Below are 21588 nucleotides of genomic sequence, written 5' to 3' on the forward strand. Positions count from 1 at the left end.
CAGTTTAACACCAATTTTCTCTTCGTAAGGAAGACTATCAAATGGCTTCGCCAAAATCCGGTCCACAACATTCACATTGTCTGCCGCTGTGTGCAGCTAGCGAGCAGCTGGAGCTGCTGGAGGCTGGAGCTGTGTGAGAGAAGGGGAGAAGCTCCACAGCTGCTAGTCGAGGACAGAAACCACAGAGTGACCTAAACGAGTCTCCAAACACAACGCTAGTCGTTTTTCACAAACACAAAGTCTCCAGGGATCAGCAAAGCCTCCGAATCAACTCAGAACAACAGAATGAAAAACTTCAGAAGCACTTTGGTGCATTTTTTTTACTTCAAGACCGCTGATTTGCTCATTTCGCTGTCAATCAAGCTTCACACAGATCATCCAATCACCACGCAGAAGCTCAGCGTCCAGGCCAGCACACTGCTCCATAGACCCCCAGAGACGCTGAACGTCCGTGGGCGGGACCAGCCCAGCTTTTTATCCAATGAGCGTCCAGTTTCACTGCAGCAGAACAACCCACTCTGGCTTCCGCATGGACGCTCAGCATCCGGCTGTTTAAAGCGCCGTGCCGCTGCGAGGAGGAGTGAGAAAAAAGCCGAGTCAACTACCTGAGATACGTAGCTGATTCTGAACGAAAGATGAACGTGTTGTAGCGCATATTTAGTCAGTGAAATGTTCACACAACAGTAAATATTGGACCACTTATTTTTTGACATTTTAGGGGAAGTTGAGCTTCCCTTGCAGTCTTACAGCAGTCGCCACTGTGTTCTCCTCTCTGCTGATGCTCTGGAGCTCTGGGTGGAGCCAGACTCTCCTCACTCCTGTGTCGTCATGTCTCTGCAGGCCAGCAGGGGGCAGACCGGCAGACCGGGCGGACGCTGAGCGGAGTGCAGTGGAGGAATGAAGTCGGTCCTCTGAACCTTCCTGCTGTGAAGACAAGATGCTTTTTATGAGCTTTTTCCAGAAATGATGAATCTGATCACGTTCCTACAGACAGTGGAACAAGGTTCCTTTTCCTTTTGTGAACTGTGGTGAAAAAAAAGTGTTGTTTTGCCATATACTGGACCACGGTGGATGTCCTTTTTTAATCTCCCTTTTTACACTTTTGACTCCGTTTTCATTTATGTTTTTAAGTCATATCATGGATGCTCATCTAATCATATATTATCATCTGCTCCACTCAGGCTGACTGTGTTTAACTGAGGAGATATTTTTGTGATTGTAATCCAGCTTATTAGCTTTTTCAGCACCAAGGTGAGGCAGGATGTGGTTTGCAGCAGGAGTTGAACCGTATGGAACCGGACCAGTTTGTATTTCATCCTGAGTGGTTGGATCTGGGCCTGAAGGACTCACATGTGTATCTGATGTGCGCTGTGTGCATGTGTTTTCTTTTCCTCTCTTTTTCTCTCTTTTTTTTTTTTTTTTTTTTGAGACCTGAGGCTGTGGTTGGTTTCCTTGGTAACGAAAAAGGTGCACAGCATCACAGGATGTGTCCATGGGACCGGACTGTATCAGTAGACCCTGTTTTCCGGTGGGTGGTGCTTGCTCTCACTCAGAGACGCCCCCCCCCCCCCCCCCCCCCCCCCCCCCCCCCCCCCCCGAGCTCTTTGGGTGATATGCTGTCAATTTTCCCTTTCTGAATTGGCAGAGAAAAGATCTTTGAAAGTTTCCTGAAATCTGCAGAAAGTATACCTCCAAGGTAGATGTCAGCCAGACACTAAATTCAGACTAAAAACAGATTATTATGAGCAGAAAAATCTAAAAACCACTCACCTGAATTCACCATATTCAAATAACACGTCTTAAATTTGAGACATGTAAGAGTTGAGGTTCCAGCGAGGGTCAGGGTATCCCGTCCCAGTGCGGTGAGTCGACCAGATTTTTCCAGTGCTTGCGATCTTGTGCCAGCTGCTTTGCATCCTCCACAGTTCTCCATTTCTTCATTTATTGCTATTTTACCTTTTTACCAATTTTGAATTATAACCTGTAATCCTTTGAGTGAATAAAGATCCTGTGAAAATTTCAAACCTCCAGTGGAGTGGTGTTACTTCTCTGAGTGAGACCAAAGAAGGTTCTTGGAATCAGGTTTCTTCTTCAGAAGTGAGAGACGTTTCTTCGGCCCTGAGCCTCCAGTACAACCCACACTACGGCACACGACACCAATATGTCGCATCATTGTCTTATTGAAGGTCCATTCTCCAGGCTTTTCATTGATCTGATGTTGAATCAGGGCAGTAATCCATGAAAACATTACAGCATTGGGAGCACTGACCTCTTCCTTCGTTTGTGTTTATTGTTTCCTCAAGTTTAGTTTGAGGTGGCAGACACATGATCTGTTTGAATTTAGAGGATATGTCGCTTTTCAACTTCAAGTATCTGAAAATGTCTTTCTTAAATGATGCATATGAGATAGAATAGAATAGAATAGAATAGAATAGAATAGAATAGAATAGTATTTATTGTCATTGTATACAACAAACTGAACATTGTGAAACAACGAAATTAGATGTGGCTCTCTATGGCTAAATATCTAAGAATAATTTAAGTATATAAAATTAAAAAAATAATTTAAAAAAACAATAGGGTGAGCAGCGACATTTGTGCAAGAATAAGAATAAAAAGATTTTCTATAAACAGGAAAGTGGTTTAAGTATTGCACAGGTTTATTCACAGTTGAGTGAGTAGTAGTAAACCCGAGTATTGCACAGGTTGAGGAGCATTTTTGGGGGGTTCACAGTTTTTTGTGCTTATTGAAGGTGGCGATGGCTCTGGGGAAGAAACTGTCTCTGAGCCTGTTCGTCTTTGTTTTGTGGGACCTGTAGCGTCTGCCTGGAGGGCAGCAGGTCAAAAAGGTGGTGGCCTTGGTGGGAAGAGTCCTTGATAATGTTGTCAGCTCTGCTGAGGTGGCGAGAGCAGGCGATGTCCTCCAGACTGGGCAGAGAGCAGCCCATGATTTTCTGGGCTGTATTGATAACTCTCTGAAAGAAGAAACCACCGTCATCCTTTCATTATTCCAGCAGCTCCCTGCCTGTTTTTCACCTTGTTTCTCCATCAACTGTCTGGAAAGGTTTATTAATTACCATTATCTTCACCAGTTCTGACTTTGTGTTTTATCTTGAGTGTGTCTTCATGAAAACACAGTTTTAACTGTCAATCTGAATTAGTTCAATCCTTTGTGGCAGTGTAGCGTTCTATTGACACACATATTAGTCAGTGTGTTTATTATAAAGCTGTCATGGTCTTTCCAGGTAACCCTACTGTCCCAGGAGTCCTCCAGAGTCTGTTCAGTGGTTTTTGATTCATGGTCACTGCTTGTGGATGAACTTCATGGTTCAGCTTGTCAGATATTCAGCAGTGGTTCCATTACTGAACCTCTTCATGTGTCAGTACAGGAGAGACGGGAGCTGATTTTAAGAGACTGTCCTCCTGAGAAAACCACCACAGTGCTCCTTAAGTCATGCCCCAAATGATCACCAAGAGTTAGGGTTCAAACCAAGCGCCTCCTAGTGGCCATGTAGATAATGTCACAGACACATCTGGTCATGCACAGATGGAGGTTTTTTGTTTTTTTTTACGGTGCAAGTTGCTCTTGAAAGTCGTTACATCTGACCATAAACACGATGCTCTGCATTGAATAATGACTTCAGTTTAATTTTCAAAACATCACCAAATCTTTAAAATAGTTTCTGAAACAGATCAAAGGATGAACCTCAATAACAACTTTAGAATGGAGAAATCTCTGTATTGTAGTTTACACAATGCTTCTCCAGAGACAAATATTCACTTTACCTTCATAGAATCCACTCTTTATGGATGTGATCTGGAGTTTTCCCTTTCTTCGTATATTCTTTCAGCTTTCTCAACAAAGCTGTTGTTCTGCTGGTTGCAATTAGTTTTTCTCATTTTATTGAGATACTGATCAAATAGCCAATACTGATATGTTGATATATATTTAGTGGGTCCATATCACATGTGTCTGCCAGCCGTGTCCTTGTTGTTCTTCCTAAATGGACTCCAGGGAGAAGTAACCTGTTTGGATGTAAATATTGTCCTGCAGCCACTTGCTGCCAAATGCTGTTCAGATCTGATGTCTTCACATCATTTCAGCGGATGAAGTTGATACTTCAGCACCATGGACAGCTCTATCAGCCCTGTTCCACCGGTTCCTTCTCAGCCTCAGCTCAGTACCAACTTGGTGTGGGTGGAGTCGACATAACGCAACATGAAACTTGAGTTTTTATGAGACAAAGAACTCTAAATGACATGAAGGCTACAGTCAACCTGCAGCATGCAGCATGGAGTAAATTAAGAGTGTGTGACAGATCAGCAGGACTTTCAGGTTTGATGACCACCACAGAGATGAGATCTGAACTTCAATAATCCCAAGAAAGCAGCTTTCCCATACCAGAAGTTGAACCCTGGTGAAAACCAGGGATCCTAACCACTAGACCATATGGGAGACTGAGGGACCAGGACACTCCAGCCCTGTTTGGTCCAGTCTGGACCAGAATTAGTTTCAGTCAGGTGAGAAAACTCCCCCAGACTCTGTTCTGGACCACCAGGTGAACTCTGGTCCAGCTGAAGATGAGGGTCAGTCTGTCAGTTTCTGCAGTTTGCGGCTCCTGACTTGATTACAGCAGGAAGACCAGATGAGCAGCAGGAGTCTCCCTGAGTGGATCTGCTCATCAATCAGGGTCTGAAATAATCAATAGAAATGTGATCCAGAGAAATCAGACCTGTCATTCAGCTGTTTGTTCTGAATCCAGCTCTCACTGGACTGCAGCCTCCATCATCTGTGATCAGGAACTCAGTGGAGCTCTGCAGGTTATATTCATCTGTTACCATGGAAACATCATTAAAGCAGGACTAAAGCTGGCTTCAATACACATCTGAAGCTGAACTTCTAATAGAGAATCATCACACTTCATTTCCACAGATGACATGACCCCTGACCCCTGACCCCTGACCCTGGAGCCAGCAGTCCTCTGAATGGATCCAGATCCAGGCTCAGTCTGTGTTTCTGCTCCATTCTGACCACACTGCCCTGGTTCTGGTTCTACTCAGATCTAATGTGAGGTGCTGGACGTCAGTCCTCTTTCTGTGTTCTTGATAACGGTCAGGATCCTTTCTGATGCTGCTCTCATGTCAGCAGAGTGAAGCCCTGCTCTCACTTTGCTGTCAAGTGGATAAAAGAAGCTGGAACTCCTCAACAGAGAACTTCTTTTCTCATCATGAATCAGAAAATCAATCTGACTGATAATTCTTCCTGGAGTCCATCTGGTTATGAACACCATGAAGTTTATAGAACATCCAGTCATGGGAACCAGGATTACCAGTATTTTGGTTCAAAAATTAAAAAAATCTGAGACTCCATGTGACCAAAGACTTAAAATACTCTCTGGCAGAAATGAGTGAGTCTCAGAAACTTCACTCCTGTGTGGGAAACGGCTTTGTGCCAAACAGTGAGCCTGGTGTTAAAGAGGACTCCACTTCCTGTTGAGAGCAGTCTGCAGCTTCTGCAGCATCTGGCTGAAGTTCTGCAGGCAGCTTCTCCGGGCTCCACCCAGAGCCAGCTGGTCAGGAAACCTCTGCCTGATTCCATCAACTGAGAGAACATTTCTACTGAACATAGAGGCTCCTGACAAACTGAGATACTATCAACTGGTGGATGAGCTTCTTTCATTCATTAGAAACCAAAAGTAGTTTGGTGCCAACATGAACTCAGGGTCATCATGACTGTTTTCATGTCCTTTAGTCAGGAGGTCGTCATTCATTGAGCTCTGTCCAGGCTGTCAGGAGTCTGGATCACCTGCCTGATTTATGACAATCAGTTCAGTCCTTTTGCTTCTTGAACTTGTCGGCTCGTTGGTCTAGGAGTATGATTCTCACTTCGGGTGTGAGAGGTCCTGGGTTCAATTCCCGGACGAGCCCTTCTATTACCATCCCCGTCCTCCTGGGATCAACCCCCAGCATCTCCAAGCTTCAGGTCGAACATCAATATCATCAAGCACATTGATGGAGGCTGAGTGTCTCTTGGTGGTTGTGAGATAAAATCAATCTCAAAACAAAGAGCTCTGAACATCCCAGAGGATCCTTCCAGCAAGACAGAACCTTCACATGATCGGAGCTGTCATCAGGAAAGTTCTCCTCCATGGCAGTGAGTTCTGGAGGAAACAGGATGGATGGAGAGAGTTTTTAGGGAGCTCCAAGACTTCCTGGCCCATGATGATGACTGGATAATGATCCCTTCTAGATTCTATAGAGCAGCTCTGGGATCTCTCTGCTGAACTGGCTCCAGTGTTAGACACACCAACCTCTTTCCCTCTGACCCAGCTGGAACAGTAAAATGTGTCTCCAGTGGTTTGAGAAGATGAGAGGTGAGAGCCACTGGTCTGAAGTCATTGTTGACCTGGGTTCCTGCTTCCTGAGAACCAGAATGAAGACTGATCTTCTCCAGAGCTCTGCTGCTGAATGACTGTCAGTGGAGAGCTGGAAGAGTTGATGCTGAGCTGGAGTGAGTTCCTCTGCTGAGGTTTTACAGTCAGACACTGACATAAAGCTGGAGATGCTGGGGATTGATCCCAGGACCTCATACATGCTAAACCACTGAGCTGCATCCCCTGTTTCATTATTGTAGGATTAGTCATACAGTCAGTGAGGAAAACTCCTGAGAAGCAGATCTTCACCTTCACTGTCAGAGCTTTGGATTGTGTTGTGTGTCTGGTTGCTGTAGGTGTGTGTTGGTGGAAGGCTCTGGGTTCACTGTTAACAATGGGAGGATTGGACATTCGTCTGGACAGACCACCAAGCTGGACTGTTGCTACTGTGAACTGTAATGAGGAAACTCTAACAGCTCTTTACAAAGAAAACTGCCTCATTTAAACACAAAAAACCTGTGTGCTCTGAGTTGTCAAAACTATAGTGCGTAACTTCGGTCGCCCTCGAGCGGAATTCTGAAATTCGGAATACAACAATAAAGCCAGCGCTTCCACATGACGTATGCCCAGGTGTCCCAGGTGTCCCCCGGTGCCCCCCCCCCCTCCCTCCCCATTCACATACAAAAGGAACCGGAGGACGAGTGAAGCTGTTTTGACTCTAATGCAGCTGTTTTAAAACAGCTGGAACGTCCCTCTGCAGACGCCACGTTAGTCTTTATTGCTCTGCAGAGGACGGCTTTGCTGACTGGAGTGATGCTCACCAGCTGCTGATCAACAGAGGAGAAGCAGTGGAGACGCTGGAGGAGTCCAGGACAACGGGAGACCACAGCTCTGTGGACGGACATGGGGACAACACTGTCCACACACTGGGGGACAGTCCACCTACAGCCTTCAGGCTGGACACTGGGGGACAGTCCCCCCACAGCCTTCAGTCTGGACACTGGGGGACAGTCCCCCCACAGCCTTCAGTCTGGACACTGGGGGACAGTCCCCCCCACAGCCTTCAGTCTGGACACTGGGGGACAGTCCCCTCACAGCCTTCAGTCTGGACACTGGGGGACAGTCCCCCCACAGCCGGTCTTCACCCAGCAGCAAATAGTTAATGATCTCTAGAGCTCTGCAGATACAGAGGCTGGAAAATGACTCAGGTTTAGTGATGTTGGCTAAAAACTTCCTGGTCACAATGTAAAGACTCCTGAGGACACTTTAAAACAGCTCCAAAAGAGGACTGGAGCGGGACTTTAAAGAGCTTTCAGGCCTCGGCTTCATTCGTTTTCTTTAAAGAGGATATTTCTGTCTGGGCTGAACTCGCCATTAGATCAGGCAGTTGTAAAGTTTCTTCTTCCCCCAACCTCTCAGTATGAACAGTGACCAGGTGGGGGCAGCATTCCGCTGATCCAGCGTCCAGCCTGCCGGAAGTCAGTAGAAGAAGAAGCTGCAGCTGCAGTTGATGCCAGTCCTGGTCTGACACGTGCTGGTCCAACAAGGATCCAGACTCAGTAAAGGTCCAACTCTTTAAACTTTGTGTTCAGAGCGGTTAAAGTGAGTTTTCCAGGAAGCTCCGGATTGATTCCTGTCGGTTTTTAACATCTGCTTTTAGCAGCAGCAGAGACGCTACAGGAAGTGGGGCACCAGTTAACACGGAGACCAGTTAATCCGAAACCCCCGCGAGCAGCGTCCTGCTGCCAGAGGAAGAAAGTGAAGCTCTTGGATTGGAGGAGAAAATAAGTCCTGATAAGGTGGAAATATTGCTGGAAGCTGCTGGAGAAGCTGAACCACAGCCACGGAGCTGCAGCTCCTTCAAAGCCACGTTTCTGGAGGACTTCCGGTGAGCTAGCTGCATGCTAACAGCTAATTAGCACGTGTTGACCTTGAGAATGAAAGCAGTGAGCTGGTGAAGCTGTTTCCAGCCTTAAATCAGGCTGCAGGGAGGTTAAAGTGAAGCAGTGTTGTATATTTAGTGTGTTGATGCTGCTGCTGGCCTCAGTAAACTGCTTTATCAGGATCTACAGACTAGATTCAGTCAGGATGAAGAGAAATGTGAAGAAATGCTGTGAAAATGTGAAATGGTTTGATATGAGCTTCATATGTTGGTGCTGAGAGAAATGTGAGAGTGAATCAGTAGATGTGGAGCAGGGAGTGAATCTTGTTGAGACTGTTCCTCCAGTCAGTCCTGCTCTTCATCATCATCCTCCTCTCCTCAGGCCCTGGATCTCCACTGCCCCCATCCTGGTCTTCATGTCCTCCAGCCCCTTGGTCTCCTCCGTCCTGCTGGGATCCAGGGTGCTGGTAGGAACTTGATGCTCTCAGCAACTGTTCAGATCAGCCTCCTCAATAGAAAGAGCGTCCAGGAGGAAGCAGGGAGTCTCTACCTGGTTCCTGTCTTCTTCTGATCAGCAGCTCTCATTGTGTCTGGAGGATCAGGTCTGGGTCCTCTGTCCATATCAGAGCTCTTTATATTGACATTAGGGGAGTAAATCCCAGCTTCATCAGCAGATGACATGATGTCCATATTTCTGGATCACCACACCATGTTTGCCCAGATCACAAAGTCTGTCACCAGACGAATTCCACTGGATTCTCCAGCCTGCAGTCGATACGATGCTCATCTCACCATCATTTACATTGATATGAACTCACTGAAAACACTGAAATACCATTGAACCATTTTATTTCTAAGGTCTTTATGGTGTCAGGAGTTAAACAGAGCAAACAGGATTCTTCTGGAGTTAAAAAGAAATGAATCAAATGAAAATAGAGCACTATGGTCTCACATTTCTGATGTTTCAGAGCATTTTTTCTCAGTGAGCTTAAAGAGCCTTGATGAGCTTTCAGTCATACAGAACAATTCCCATCCTGGAAAACCAGACTCAAAGAGCTTCAAGTCCTCTTTCCATCAATGAAAGCAGGATTTTAGTGGAAAGCTTCACTCATGTTTTAGTGTGTCAAACAGAAGAGTGTTGAGAGAAGTGAGCGGAGATCCCTCCTCACCCTGTTCTTCCAGATGCAGTTCACTCATCCTGCATCAGAGCTACTAGATCCAGGAGCCTCTTCTTCTGGAGGAACTTTTGATTTAGTTCTCAGTCCAAACAAAGTGAGACATTTCAGCTGAGAAGCAGTTGAACAAAGGTAAATCCTTCAGCAGATCCTTTGCAGGTGATGATCAGCAGCTCTTTGGCTTTTACTCTACAGCTGTCTTGTAGTTTTCTTCTCTGGAAGGTTTTTCTTCCAAAAAGCAGCTGATCAACATGTTGAGGAGACAAAACTCTGCTCTGAAGGCACAGTGTCTCCTGGTGCTGAATCCAGGCTCAGAGGGTCCACTGGGACCAGGTTTAGCCAGGAGGGAGCCTCCAGCAGCCTCCCTCCAGGACCAGAGATGCTGAGCTGATAGACTTGGCAGCCTCAGTGTGGGCCAGCTCTCTGGAGGTCTGGACAGTCCGGCTGGGTCCACAGTGAAGGAGGACCAGAGATCCTCAAGGGCCGGAGACTTTTAGAAAGCAGGACATCATCTGACATGACAGAGAAGACAATGTTTTAATGTTTCAGAGGGAAATCTCTGGTTTGTTCACTCCTCACACTGATCAGCTGATTGTTCATGAACTCATTCACTGCTCTCTAACACTGAATCACACACTTCCCACAGAAGGGAAACACACACCTGGTCCAGGGTTTGAACCTGAGACGCCGTCACCAGGTCAGGCTGATCAGCAGCAGAGTGAAGAGCTGGTTCTCAAGCTGTGGCTTGAACTTGTGGACTTGGGGTTGGAGCAGGGCCCCCAGACTGCAGCTGCTGCTCAGAGCCTTGTAGCAGAGCAGCACACTGCTCCACCGGGTCGCCACATGGTAGAGAGCTGCTGGTTCTTCAGCTTCTCTTTGAGGACACTGCTGGCTGTGGTCCTGATGCCATGTGCTTCACTCTCCCAGGAGGCGTGTGACCATCAGGAGCTTCAGACCGGCTGCTGAGGCCAGGTGGACCGTGTGTGTGAAGCAGCAGGTGTGTGTTGAGCTGCTCTGGATAATATAGATATGTGTGTATGAACAAACACACTACCAGCTCAGCAGTGTGTGTGTGTGGCTGGTTGGAAGCAGTGGAGGATAGGCTCCGCCCCTCTGACCCCGTGTTGTGTGTGAGCAGGTTCAGAGTGAAAGGCCGGTGTTTCCCACAGTTCCTGTCTCAGACTGGAGGACTTGTGTAGGTGTGTGTCCTGCTGAGGAGGTTGTTTCCTGCTCTGCTGACTGGCTGAGGGCTGTTAGTCCATTGGGAACCATCTTCCTGCAGGTTCCAGCAATGAGGGCCACTAATGTCCACATGGAGCCTTTTGTTGTTTCAGTCAGTTGTTTTTGTGCAGCAGGTGGTTAGAGCTGTTGCTCGGGGGCACTCCAGAACTGTCCAGGTGGCTGTTAGCTGGCTAAGAGTCAACCGGGTTCCTGGGCTCGGTGCTTCATCCATCCCGCCACCAGCCTGCATGAAGACCAGGCTGAGTGTGATGTGCTGCGAGCACATGGTGGTTTTTTTTGTACGGACAGTTTCTCGTTTCCTTTCCTTTCAGATATTTAGGGAATATTTATCCTGTTTTGTGTTTTCTTACTTTTATGAAGTAATTATCTTTTTCTTTTTTGTTCGGTTTTGATTGGAGCGAGTCGCGCCGCCGCGCTATAAATAGCAGCGTGGAGGCGGCGCTCCTGGTCGGGTCGTTCGGTCTCTCTCTCTCTCTCTCTCGCTCGCTCGCTCACCCACCTCGTTACACCTGTCGCCAGGTGCGCTCGCCGGCGCGCCTTGGACTCCGGCTCCGACAGGCAGGCATGTTGCTGCAGGGCATGCTAGCCCACCAGCCGGCTTTGTGTTCCCTTTTTTCCGGTTTTTTCCTTCTTTTGGATCGCTGTCTTTTCCGTCCAGGTGTGACCAGCCGTCCCGTTTTCGCCTTTCTTTGATCGGGTTTAGTTGGGGTTTTGTCTTTAGTTTGGACGAGGGATCAGCTTCGACGGCTGCATAGCAGCTGGGCTGTGAACTCGTCTTTTTCTTCAGTTTGGCTGGCGCATCTGGGCCTCCTTTGTTTGATACGTTGTTTCATTTTGATGTAACTTTCGGGCCCCGGGTGATGAGGGTTCCTTTTCCCCCAGAGCTCCGTCAACTCACCACACGAAGACGCCGACTCTGTGGAGAATATTCAATAAATAATTGAACCCTGATCATTGTTTTGTCCTGTGTCCCTGAAGAATATGTTTGACTCCTCGGGTCGTAACACTGAGAGAGTCAGAGAGTGTTGGTTCAGCAGGCAGCAGAGGATTATGGGCCATATTAAAGCAGCTCTCATCTGGTGGGCAGAGTGGAAAACCTCTTGGTCTTTGTCTCTGGTTGTTGGTCTCCAGCTAGAGAGCAGGTTCATGTCTGTAAATCCCTTTTTCATTGAAGTGCCTGAAGTCAGAAGTGAAAATTGCTTCCATTGACGATGTTGTTAAATCTCCCAGTGAGAAGAATTCCTGCAGTCTGCGATGTGCGTACACATTTCCTCATCAAATTTCACAACCTGAGGAAATGTTTCAGTCTGTTAAACTGACATGACTGCTCCATGCTCCACTGACCAGACCGTCTTCATTGTCCTCGTTCTTCCTCAGGACTGCAGAACAGTTATGTTCTGAGACAAACACTAACTGTTTGGGAAAGACGTGTTGTCCACATTACTGTGACGTCCTCCGTCACTTCAGCTTCCTGTCACGTCTGAAGCCTCGTTGTCACTTCCTGTGCTCCTGCAGCTCTCCAGCTGGTTGTGACAGAGCTCACACCTTCTCTCCTGCTTCTCAACTCTGTCTCCTCAGCGTAATGTCCCTGCTGTCCTCATGAATAACATTTAAAGTCAGGACCTTCAGGGAGGATGTGACCTGGCTGAACACATTCTACAGTCCTTCATCTGCCTGTCATGGAACACACACACACACACACACACACTGTTGTGGAATTTTTGGTGAATCAGAGCCAAAGATGACGAGTCAAGGTGTTGACGCTGCACAAGGAGGATTTATTGAGGATTGCAGAGGAAGCACACACAAATCAGCTGATTGAGAGCAAGGCTGTTGCTCCGGGGAGAATCCAACCCGACTCTGGCATGACTTCCGGCCACGCCATCTCATATAGCTAGATCTCACGAGACTAGCAGACGCTGTTTCCAAGTGACTTCAGACAAAACAGAGCAGCCTTCACACTGTGTTCCCGAGAACTTTGAAAACAAAGCATTATTCCACATCAATCCCTCCTGTTGTTAAATTTCAATTTAAACAAAACCAGACACAAAATAAATTCGAATTTTAACAATAATCTAACTCACTATCGGAGACAGTAAAGCCAGACAAAGTAAAACCACTTTTCATTTGCATCACACATCAATATTAATGTTCTCCATAAACATCAATAAGATCAGTTCCTCCAAGTGCATCGTCATTTTTATTTCATATGTCCTAAGTTACCTATGTTTCAACGACCATTTCCAACTGACCCACTGTCACAAAAACACCAAGCAGCTCTCAGTCATGATGCACAATTTAAACAAACCAGCACCATGGGACAGTGACAGCTGCAAATACCTTCATGCCAAACAATCAATCCTGGTCCAGGCCGATCAACCAGGAAGGCAGAAGACAATCAGTGGCCGCGATGTGTTCAATCAAGATAAACTAAGAAAAGAAAGAAAAACCCTTAAAATCAGCCAAAACATTGAACAACAATAAAACACTTAACATCTGGTCATTCTCAAAGTCAGTCATCAATGTCAATGTTAGTTTGTTAGTAAGTTAGTTTGTCAGCCGTAACACAGTCACAATCACATTCACCCATATTCAATTGAGCAGATATTTCAAAGGTAAAAGTAAAACCACAGAACATGGCTTCACACCCCGACCCCCCTGCTGACAGGCACTCTGTGCTTTATTCACCAGCAGCAGAATGTGACGCATGTACTACGCATCCGTCGCCCCGAACCAAAACCTGCTGCAGTGATAATCTCTGCTGGAACATCAGCTGCTCACAGACTATTTAGGAGCCCAGGAACCCAGTCTGGAGTCTGCAAGAGAAACAAGCATCAGGGTGAAACCGTGATCCATGATCTGAACCAGAATATCTGTAGAGAACCGTCCCTTCTCTTGGAATAGAGATGACAGGGCGGTCCGTAGCCAGGTAATCTCAGACCAGAGGCTGATGTTTAGTCTTCTTCCAGATGTTGACCCTCCTGTGACCTGGTCTCTGTTCCAGTCCTGCAGAAACATCCTTGTGTGGTTGTTTTGAACACAGAGTCTACAGCTGCAAACCAAAAATCCAGTGACGACAGCCTTCTGCCAGACCTAGAAAAGACGATGTCTCTTCTCTTAGTCTGTAGCGGCAGATTAGACCACAGTTCAGGTCTTCCCGAAGACCAGGACCGGTTCTTCTCCTCCAGATCCTCTCCTCCAGAACGTGTCCAAGGAACGTCACTTTCAGCTGCAGCTGGGCTCAGGATGCTCGGCGGCCTCCCTCAGGAAGACGGTTCAGGAGTAGAACAGTGTCAGGCTCTTCAAGCTTCCTTCAACCTTTTGGTGCGAAAACATCAACCTCATACTGTATCAGAGTTCCACCTGACAGGTCCAGATCCAGATCCCCTCACTGCCGATGCACAAACTCCCAGACCAGAGACAAAGTCCTGGGCCAAATGTGAAGCATTATTTACCTTTTTAGGTGAATGCAGGCAAATATTGCCTTTCAGGATCCAATCTGAGTGAAAATAATGCAGCAGACAGGTCAGACAGGTCAACGACTGGACAGTAGCATGAGTCAGAGGTCCAAAAGACAAAATGATTTTAACATCAGCAGATTTTGAAGTAGAAGATAGTACAGTTCAGTTGATTTCTATAAAATCTTGGAAAAATGTCCACCCATCAGGTCCTCTTCATCTTGGTGTAAAAAGACTCGGTACTAAACATCACTGAATCATTCAATGACTTCATAAAACATTCAATACCTCCCATGACTTCTGGACAAACATTCTATTGTCTATCTGTATCAGTTTGACATTTAGCTCCCGTGTGATTCTGTGAGGTTTAGTCGATGCTAAATCTGAGTAATCTCTTTATAGTTAGTCCACAAATTCTCCAACTAAATCAAATAAAGGTGCAAATGTAATTCATTTCAGTAGATTTCAAAGTTAGGAATGTAGATTCATAGACAGTAACAAATTCTTGTAGCACAGTCATGTAAAAACATTGTCATGCTAGTTTTGTTATGTCGAAGGGGAAGGTCGAGATAAACCTGTTGCTTCTGTCTCCCCCTTCCCTCAGTTTAAAACCCGGAATGTGACCTCCAAGTTATTTCATTGAAACTGTATTGAAACAAATTCATTTAATTAATTCACTTTAATTCTTCACCCAACTGAGCAATCGGTTGATAATTAAACCCATTTCACTAAAACTAGAAGCCCCGCCCCCTGTGTTCAGGCTACAGTGATGTGGGGGAGAAGTGACCATCATGGAGGATCCTGCGGCCTCTGGTTCAGTCTGATCAGGACTGTTCAGCCTGACGACCCACTGATATCTTCCTAGTGACTTACAAAACAAACAAAACACATAATTCATTCAAAGGCTAAAAAAGTAAGGAATTTAAAACTTTTTAAAGTCTAATCTCTCTTCCCCCCAGTGTGTGTGTTCATGGCCTGACCTTGTCGCGGTCATGCTGCCTCATAGTTTTCATCACGTTGCGGGACGCCGTTATCACGTCTGATGTTTTCACGTCTGATGTTTTCACGTCGTAATCAAACCCAGCGCCTCCACAGCCTCCTCCCAGCAGCCACCAGGAGCAGCCGTCTCCAACAATGCGTCCACTGCTTTCGCAGTCACGTCGTCTCCCCTCCTGTATGGAAAGTCTCAGCAGAACAGAAGAACAGAGAATCACCACACATGTCATCATCATAGAAAAAACGATTTTCTCGCTAAAATCTGAGTTTCGTCACTCCTGTGTGTGTGTGTGTGTGTGTGTGTGTGTGTGTGTGTGTGCGTGTGCGTGTGCGTGTGCGTGTGCGTGTGCGTGTGCGTGTGTGTCTGCACTTCCCGCCGCTGACAGAGCTCCCCCTCCTGGCTGGTCGGTGCAGTGCAGCTGGCCGTGAGGATCGGGGCTGTGGATCGGAGCGGCGAGTGCCTGTACAGGACTTTATAACAAAACAAACACTCAAGAGAGAAAAACATATTCGTATATTATCATATTTGTCTATCAAACAGTGTGACTGGTGGACCTTCGTCTCCATTCTCTCACTAGTGCTGATATTTTCTCTGGATTGTTTTCTGTTCAGGGTCCTCGGCTCCTCAGCAGTCTGATAAGAATCACTGAAAGAACTGCTTTCTTCAGCTCACTTTGGAGGGTTTAAAATAAACTGGAAATTTATGAGTTTTTTATGTTGCAATCCCAACAAGTTGAACTCCATGTTCAGCTTGTTTTTTTTAAAAAAAAACAGATGCTATGCGGGTTAACAGTTTTGTCAAAAAAATTGATAGCCTCAAATTCAGGTTGTCTTTTCTCTTTAACACAATCATGAATAATCATCCTGAGAGTTTGTCCTCAGGGAACCATCCTCAAACCTGTCAATGGTTCAAGCAGTGACCTCTGACCCTGCACGCAGCTGGCAGTCTTGGAGAAATCAGTTTTCTCTCAAACAGGCCTGAATCACATGCTCTACAGCACTATCCAGGAAACGGTTCACAGGTGGCTCTCCTGGCCTCTGCCCACCTACTGAAGATGGAAAAGAAAAGAAACTTACTTTGACAAATTTCCAGAGGTGGAGGTTTCTGAAAATGTAGCACTGAAGTACAAATACTGCTACATTGATTAATGCTCAATGACCCGTAAAAGTACCAGTGTCAGAAAATACTTATGAGTGCAAAGCATGTCTCTAGACAAACTGCTCAAAGTATTGTTACTTTTAACCAATGGATGATTTGTGTTGTCAGTAGCAGACATTCTATTTGATTCTTCTGATAAAATACTGCATTCAAAGTTTGTTCCTCAGAAGAATAATGAAAAACTGCCAAGACAGCTTGTCTTGTGACCAAATGTAGATATAAGCAGGAATCTATTTCTATTAAATGAATTCCCTCTCCTTAGAAAACAGTTACTGTTTTTCTTTATTTTGGTTTAAGCTGCAGATGAATTCAGTTTTTAGATTAATCAAATTTTTAAGATTGCAGAGTGAATCTCTCTCAGAGAACCAATCATCAATCACATCATAGATTAATCAACCCCGTCGTGATCAGACAGGCTATTAGATTGAAAGATTTGAATATAAATTCAAATCTTGGGTGTCCACAGTAGACTTGAGGTTAAAAATAGTGGAGTAGATTACATGTTCAACAAGCAACTTTGTTGACTCATTGATGGATTCCTTATTTTAAACATGTAAAAAACAGGAAACAAAACAAACAGGTTGAAAACCTTCCCTTTGGTTAAAACCCTGCTTATTTTTCTTAACTTCCTGTTCTTCCTCCCTGTTCATCAAACCCTTCATCTCTCCACTTCACTCTGCCGCTCTGTCTTTCTCTCTCTCTCTCTCACCCTGTCTCTCTCTCTTCTGTCTCTCTCTCTCTCTCTCTCTCTCTCTGTTTTGTCTCTCTCTCTCTCTGTTCTGTCTCTCTCTCTGTCCTGTCTCTCTCTCTATCGCTCTCTACCTCTGTCTCTCTCTCTGTCTCTCTCTATTTCTTTCTCTCTCTCTTTGCCTGCCTCTCTCCCTTCAGCATTTCTATCCTTACGCTTCTCTTCGGTTTTGTGGCACGAGTGAGGAGTCACAATCCGTGTTTTACACAGAACCAGCAAATCAAAACCACCATGCATCAAAGTAAACTTTAACTCTCTCGGTGTTCTCAGATCACTCGGTTGTCTGCGTAACCAGCCAAAATCATCGCTCGGGCCGTAGATTGTGACTCTTCTAAACATTCCAATATCTTGGTCCTGCCGACCACCCCGACCGGTGTGAACTTATCGAATAGTTGCTGAAAACTTTCAATGGGATCAGACCACGCCGTGCTGTTCTACTTCCTGTCTCTTCTTTTCCTATGTTTAACACTTTGGTGTTTACCAAACGGTTAGCACAAACAATAACTGCACACAAACAGCAACACAAACAGCAACACATGTCCTCTACAAACCTAAACAACCTCCCAGCATCATGACCTTCTTCTTTATTTACCCCCTTTTTTATCGTGAAAGAGAGAGTCAGAGTCGTGAGGTGACCTGCAGAATCACACTCACCAGGTTTTCAAAAAGTTTCACCAGTAGAAACTTCCACACGCGACACCACCCACAGTTCAACAGTGCAGGTCAGCCCGTTAGGGAAATCATCAACCCTTCTGTTACATGCACCAGGCCCGCCCTGGTGAAGAGGCCATCCCATAATACCCCCCAAGCTCTGCGGTGCGTCAATCTCGGATCGGATCCAATCCGAGTGAAAACAAAGTCGCTTCAGGGACTCAGCCCTTCCACGCCAGTGGCCCCCAGGGCCGTCCAGACTCCAAGTCTAGAAACTCTTCCAAAGCTCTCTCAGCCACAGTTCCAAGTTAGAATTAAATTATTATTACAACCCAATTGTTACTAATCATTAGCAATTGATTGAGAAGAATCAATCAAAAATTTAGGGACATCTTTGGCTCTTTATGTTTAGAAATTTGCTTTTACAATTCCAATCAACTATGAAATAGTTCTTTTATTTAGTCAAACATCCCCACAGGTAAGGCATTACTTCCTGAGTTAAATATTTAACAGAGGAAACATTTGCACTCACCTCGTTTATGTTGTATTTAGATCCCGGACGAGCCCCAAACTGTTGTGGAATTTTTGGTGAATCAGAGCCAAAGATGACGAGTCCAGGTGTTGACGCTGCACAAGGAGGATTTATTGAGGATTGCAGAGGAAGCACACACACATCAGCTGATTGAGAGCAAGGCTGTTGCTCCGGGGAGAATCCAACCCGACTCTGGCAGGACTTCCGGCCATGCCAGGTCATATAGCTAGATCTCACCAGACGAGCAGACGCTGTTTCCAAGTGACTTCAGACAAAACAGAGCGGCCTTCACACTGTGTTCCTGAGAACTTTGAAAACAAAGCATTATTCCACATCAAGGAGTGTGAATGTTGTGTGTGATGAAGATCCACAACAACAGAACAGCTCATTGATCAGGACTCAGTAATGTGGAGCTGCTCATTTCTCCATCAATACATCTGATTGGTTCCTCCTCATTGATTCTGCTGCTTTCTCTCTTTATTCAGGTTGGAGAGCTGCAGGTTGTCAGAGATCAGCTGTTCTTCTCTGGCCTCAGCTCTGAAGTCCAACCCCTCCCTCCAGAAACATCTGGAACATCTGGACCTGAGCTGGAACGACCCGCAGGATTCAGGAGTTTCTCAGCTGTGTGGTTTTCTGCAGAGTCCACTCTGTGGTCTGCAGACTCTGAGGTCAGACTCCATGTTTGAGTGTGTTTCAGTAAAGTAGTGTTGACACTAAAGGTCAGACATCAGGCTGATCTGAGAGTGATCCACACTGAGGATCTCCAGGAGAAACGGAGCTTCTTCTCTGCTCTTTAGTCCTGTGACTGTGGCAGAGCCGTGTGCAGCTCCACATTTCAAAGCTTCTAGAAGAAGAAAGGAGCTGCAGTGGATCATTGACTGTGAACCTCTGACACGCTCCATGTTGACCTTCAGCTTTCAAAGCAGGCTGATCTCTCCTGGATCCAGCTGTCACTGATCTCCCAGCTGGAGCTCCAGACTCTCAGCAGCTTGTTGGCTTTCTGTCCAGTAAGCCTGGCTGTTGACATGTCCTCCACTGGGCTCTGCTTCTGTTTGGTCTTCACATCAGTTCAGCTCTCCTAAAGGTCAAAGGTCAAATCAGGGAGGAGAGGAAGCCCAGTTCTTCTTTCACTTCCTGGGAGCTCCAACCTTCTGAAGAAGAAGAAATGGACACCAAGGATCAGTCTGATCAGTCTCATCTAAAGAGGATTAACTCCTCATTTCAGCTCACATTTACAACCAGAGTTAGAAAAGATTCACAAACAAATGTTGAAGGATTTGAGTTCTGGAGAGAAGAGGCTGCAGATAAACACTCACACTGGAACAGCAGGTTCAAGCATTTACAATGAAAGAAAATGGTGTGTGTGTGTGTGTGTGTGTGTGTGTGTGTGTGTGTGTGTGTGTGTGTGTGTGTGTGTGTGTGTGTGTGTGTGTGTGTGTGTGTGTGTGTGCGTTCTCGTATTTCTATCCTTGTTGGGGCCAAATGTCCCCACAAGGATAGCAAAACGTGGAACGAGGTGCCTTGTGGGACCTTTTTCCGGTCCTAAGTAGGAGAAACAGTGTTTTCTTGACCATGTTGTTGTTACTGAAAAAAGTAAAAGTGCAAAAACATTTCTTTAGGGTTAGGCTTTGTTGTGGTGTGGGTTAGGGTTATGGGCTAGACATGAATGGGAGTCAATGGACGGTCCCCACGAGGATAGAAATACAAGACTGAGCGTGTGTGTGTGTGTGTGTGTGTGTGTGTAAACTCTGTCCTCTAATCTCACTTCTTTCTCTCTTTATTCAGGCTGAGGGGCTGCAGTTTGTCAGAGATCAGCTGTTCTTCTCTGGCCTCAGCTCTGAAGTCCAACCCCTCCCTCCAGAAACATCTGGAACATCTGGACCTGAGCTGTAACCCTCTGCAGGATTCAGGAGTTTCTCAGCTGTGTGGTTTTCTGCAGAGTCCACTCTGTGGTCTGCAGACTCTGAGGTCAGTTGACTGTCTGTTCCTGTTGTAGAAGGAGAAATGTTTGTCAGCAGCTGTGATCTGAGACTCTGATCCTGCAGTGAGAGAGTGGACTGAGCTCAGCAGCAGCTGACTGCTGTGTGTGGACATGAGGAGGAGTGTGAATGTTGTGTGTGATGAAGATCCACAACAACAGAACAGCTCATTGATCAGGACTCAGTAATGTGGAGCTGCTCATTTCTCCATCAATACATCTGATTGGTTCCTCCTCATTGATTCTGCTGCTTTCTCTCTTTATTCAGGTTGGAGGACTGCAGTTTGTCAAAGATCAGCTGTTCTTCTCTGGCCTCAGCTCTGAAGTCCAACCCCTCCCACCTGAAGGAGCTCCACCTGGATTACAACCAGCTGCAAGCTCCAGATGTGCAGCAGCTGGTTGCTCTCCAGCAGAGTCCAGACTGCAGCCTGCAGACTCTGAGGTCAGTAGATGGTTGGAGTGAGTCCATGCTGCTTCCAGCAGGTTTGGACTAAACACAGTCAGTGTGAGAACAAAGATCCAGTGTTTGACTGTCAGTGAGGCTGTGAGAGGAGAACGCTGAGCAGCTTCAGGATTGGACAGCAGAGGACACACAGTCAGCCAATCAGAGGAGCCACAGGCTCGTTGTGTTGGTCTGACAGTGGTGGTCCTTCATGAGCTCTGAGCTGCTGACTGCTGCTCTGAACAGGACTGAAGTCCTCACTGCTTCACACACTCTGACCTCCACCTCTCATCTCTCTGCAGGTGGGAGAGGAACTTCATCAGGCTTTGAGTGACAGAGGAAGCAGCAGAAGAGCTGCTGAGTGTCAGTGGTGCAGTGTGAAGAGCTGTGAGAGTCCAGCATGGAACCATGGAGCATCAGGAGATCTTCAGCGTTCAGCCCTGCTGCTCTCCCTCATTTCACCATCCTGAAGGAGATTTATCCAAGGAACCACTCAGAAAACGTTTTCAGATCAACAACATCTGCTGCTTCTGTGAGACTGGTGTAGAAACAGCTGTCCAGATGTTCTCCTCATGCTCTCAGATACAATCTGCTTTGATTTTCAAAGTGATTCCAGACTAAATCTCTTCATTTCTGAGTCGTGTGACAGAAAACAGGAGAACTTTTGGACTGACTGCAGAAGAAAAATGATGAATTGTTCAGTCATGTAATTCTCTACTTGGTGAAGTTTTTCATTCCTCTCAATCACATTTTAAAGTCAATCCTCAACTTTCAGTGATTTCTAATTGTTTAGCAGCTCAGTAAAAATGATCAAACTACTGAGACACAGATCTTAGACACAATCTTTGAAACAGTTCAGATTCATTTGTCCTCTTTGTTCATAAAAACTCCATTTTGATCAATATTTAGTGAAGCTGGTTTCTTGTTTCTTCTGTTTTCTTCTCATCTTCT

At 46.0% G+C, this 21588-nt stretch overlaps 1 long non-coding RNA gene and 1 other non-coding gene across 2 annotated transcripts; both read left to right on the top strand.

Moving 5' to 3' along the window:
- The first annotated feature begins 5856 nt into the window (after positions 1-5856).
- Positions 5857-5928, top strand: trnap-cgg (transfer RNA proline (anticodon CGG)). Its single transcript has one exon. It is a non-coding gene; the product is annotated as a tRNA-Pro (tRNA).
- Positions 5929-18836: 12908 nt separating this feature from the next.
- LOC115384908 (uncharacterized) lies at positions 18837-21456 on the top strand. Its single transcript, XR_003930981.1, has 3 exons — positions 18837-18885; positions 20464-20637; positions 20940-21456. It is a non-coding gene; the product is annotated as an uncharacterized LOC115384908 (long non-coding RNA).
- Positions 21457-21588: the final 132 nt, after the last annotated feature.

This window comes from Salarias fasciatus, unplaced genomic scaffold, assembly GCF_902148845.1.
Source record: "Salarias fasciatus unplaced genomic scaffold, fSalaFa1.1, whole genome shotgun sequence".
NCBI lineage: Eukaryota > Metazoa > Chordata > Actinopteri > Blenniiformes > Blenniidae > Salarias > Salarias fasciatus.